Source organism: Pygoscelis adeliae, unplaced genomic scaffold, assembly GCF_000699105.1.
Source record: "Pygoscelis adeliae isolate BGI_AS28 unplaced genomic scaffold, ASM69910v1 Scaffold63, whole genome shotgun sequence".
In the NCBI taxonomy this organism is placed as follows: Eukaryota; Metazoa; Chordata; class Aves; order Sphenisciformes; family Spheniscidae; genus Pygoscelis; species Pygoscelis adeliae.
In genome coordinates this window covers 1,332,489-1,336,037 of record NW_008824414.1, presented here as the reverse complement: position 1 = coordinate 1,336,037, position 3,549 = coordinate 1,332,489, and positions in this window count along the sequence as shown.

Here is a 3,549-nt window from a genome sequence, read left to right as displayed (position 1 = left end):
ACCACCACCTTTTCTCAGGACCTGGCCAGTTACATCTTGTTATTGCTACTGAAGCATTTAATGTGCTTTAAATGTAGGGAGGGGAGGGAGGTTTGCTTTTACCTCATGGACATCCAGAAGACACCTGGCCCATTGTCACAGTCACCCTAGGCCTGAATAGCAGGGGTGTTTCTTGCGTGGAGACTTGTCCCCAAGCTGGAAGATGCGAAGCACAAGTAGTGCCTTAGCCAGGAGGGCAGCTCTGAGCCACTGCTGTCAGCCAAGACCGGGACCTCACTGCCAGCGCTGAGGGCAGCCCGGCTTCTCCCCATGCTCAGCCTCCCGGCCCCGCTTCATCTCCAGCCCCGTCTGTTTTCCTTCCAGAGATAAAATCTGTTTCAAGTTGGAAGCATGTGGTGCGCTGTCCACTCCTCCAGGAGCTGGTGCGGTGGGTGGCTGCAGCTGCTGCCCTGTCGCATTGGGCTGGGAATGTGCAGGATGCTCAGGAACTGGCTCCCCTCACAGGTGGCCATGATAGAGAGCAGACCTCTGCCATTCCCACTGCCCTGAACAAAACCCCATGGCTCTCCCAGAGAGATTCATGGTCCCTTTCTGAGCACAGAAAGCAAAGCGCAAGATGGCAGTGTGCTGCTGCCCAGCGTTAGGGGGACCCATGGCGATGATGCCTGCCTGTCACATGGCAGCCCCCCTCCTAGACCACTGCTGCTGTTGCTTCTGTGCTGGTCCCAGAGGAGAATTCAGTCCCAGGTCTGCAGCTGTGGAGGGTTTGAGGGTCTCCTGGCCAAGCACTGGTTGCTTCTGCACTAGCCCCAAGTTTTCTGGGCGCTCTCAGGTTTGGGTAGCATAAGAGGATGGACACAGAGTTCAAGAAACAAATCCAAGACCTGTGCAGTCACCTCCCAGGTGGCTTCCCAGATTTCCACATCCTTATAAGCACACAGAAATCCCATGGTCCAACCTGATAAGCCCCTCAGTAAACACAGAGATGAACCCTTTTTCTCAGAGCCTGTTATTAGTTTTTCTAGATTTGCTTCTTCTCTGCTGATACCTTTCATTAGTGCAGCCTGTGAGACACGTTATTTGCACAGCCGTGAAATATGAATATATTCTCAATCCTCGGCAGGAGCTGTTTTTTCTAAATTATCCTGTCATAAAAAAGGCAGACTGTGACTTCCCCACAATCCTACAGTGTCAGCTTTTTATCTCTTTCACAATTATTAAAATATATTCTCTGTTATCCCACGAACAGCATTGCACAGCCCTGCTGAGAAACCCTGGTTTTCATGCATCTTCAGAGATTTGCTCCCCATTGCCATTCCGCAAACTGCCCCTGCGGGAGTGGCTTTCCGTTCAGGGATGGCTTGCCATCGCTTTCCTCAACTTTTCCTTCCTCCTTCCGCTTTGCAATGCTCTTTAGCCGAGCCTTTGCAGCTCGCTGGCCCTTTCACTTATTAACCTGCCTTTTATCTTGACCCATGAGTTTTCTCGCTTTCGCCCTTCCACTTCCCTCCCATCCCGCTGCTGGGGAGCAAGCGAGTAGCTGGGTAGGGGCTTAGCTGCCAGCCAAGGTCAACCCACCACAATATCTGTAGGCCCCTGAATGGGGGACCGGCTGTACTGCCTGCAGGTTGGAGAGCCTAATCTGCCTTCAGCAAGCACATCTAGGACTCACATTAGGTTGTTCACATCTTCATTCAGCCCTGCAGACATCAGTACCTCCCAGTGTACAGTTTCAGCAGCAGATACCATCAACCTTTTGGGGTTCCCTTGGAAAATGCCCATATTATTGACTATATCTATCTATTGCCTGTCACTGGACAACTTGACTAAGTCTTGTTTGCAGGCATGGTCTGCAAGGCATTTCTTTTCACTTTGAACCTCTCTCTGTTCTCCTAGCATCGGGCATCTTCATTCAAACACATTCATTTTTACAACCAAACCCCATGGCAGACTTTGAAGGCAATTGCTGTCTCATTCCTACACAAAATGGCTCCATCCCATTGCTCTTGTGGCCACACCACATACTCATCCAGCACCAGGCTTTCCAGAGTCTGTGAACTGACTTTCTGCACACTGTCTGCATTTGCTCCACCTGGAAGCAAACACTTACTGGCATTTAAAAGTCTCTGTCTCTTGAAATAGTTACTGTGGGGTCTCTGGGTATTCTCCTTCAATGCTTCCTCTCGTGTTCCTACAGCTCAGCTACAGCCCTTTGTTTCAGCTTTCAGGACCTCAGGTAAATCTGCCAGTTTGAGAACAGACTGACCAATACCAGTATCTCGATTATTTTCTTGTTTTAAATTAATTTCATACGTGATGTTTCTTCGGAGTTGGATTTGCTGTTGACAGATCTTGCATGGGTTACTGCTGTCTTCAGGCAGGACAAAAGAGCATCAGCTTCAACTGCCAGCCACCCGTGCTGGCTGGTCCTGCTTGGTTTTTTTTTAAATCTACCACTGTTTTCCTCCCACTATTTACCTGGGTGGCCTGAATAGCATTTCTTTGCTAAAATACCACCTATCTGGGGACAAGACTCTCAAAAATGGCAATTCATGCCCTCCCACTTACGTGTTACTGTAATTATACCAACATAGGATGTGAGATTGTTGCTCTTCCTTAATGTTGAGGAAATCATGGCAGTCATACACACAGGAGTAGATTTCTGCTGCCTTGCCCAGGCTTTAGCCTTTCCTCCCATACTCAAGCAGAAAGCTCTTAAATTCCGATGCAACGGTGCTATTGTACCTTTTCATCAGGTATGACAACATTTTGCTCTGGGGGAAACAGGTTGAAACACCTCCTGGCCTCTCCCCCCCAGGAACTCAAGCTTGGCCCCCAGTCCCCTTGCAATGTCCCAGAGCACCTGTTCCAGTCCCCTTGATGTGAGGGCACTCACGTTCCTGAACACATGGCTTTTAGCACATGTTATTTTTTCCAGCAGCATTATCACCAAATCTATGTTCTCCCTAAAGCCGTTACTACTTAATGGCAAGTACATTTCAATTCCCACTTACTGAGTTTTGCTAATAATTCTTCCTTGCTTAGCAACAGTTGGTTTTGCAGCGGAAAGTCCTAAGCTGAACTTTACCTGGAAAAGAGTATCCAGGATTCTTGGAAAAAGACCACAAGAGAGAAAATGGCTTTTGGAGCCAGCCCCGTTGCACAGCCCCCAGGGGAGCCCCACAGCTCACCTGCCGGGACCTCTGCCTGGACCTGGGTCCGCAGCCTTGTGCTTACAGCTGTCTGCCCTCCCACAAGCAGCAAAACCACTCCTGCATCCCCTGAGGAAAAACAAATGAGACTCCACAGCAGCTTTGCATATCACACTGACATCTTTTGCATGTAAGATCCAGGCAGGGGGAACAAATCAGTTCCAACTCCCTCAGTGATCTTCAGAGCAGCCCGTAAGGGATCAACCATGCACCAGCCTTAGGAGAAAGTTTCCATGCAGCACAGCTCCAAATCCCATTGTAAAAGCAGGACCTTTTGCTGGCACAGGCTGAACTCTTGCCCGCTGTGTGCTCAGGCTGTATATTTAATACCAGGCCC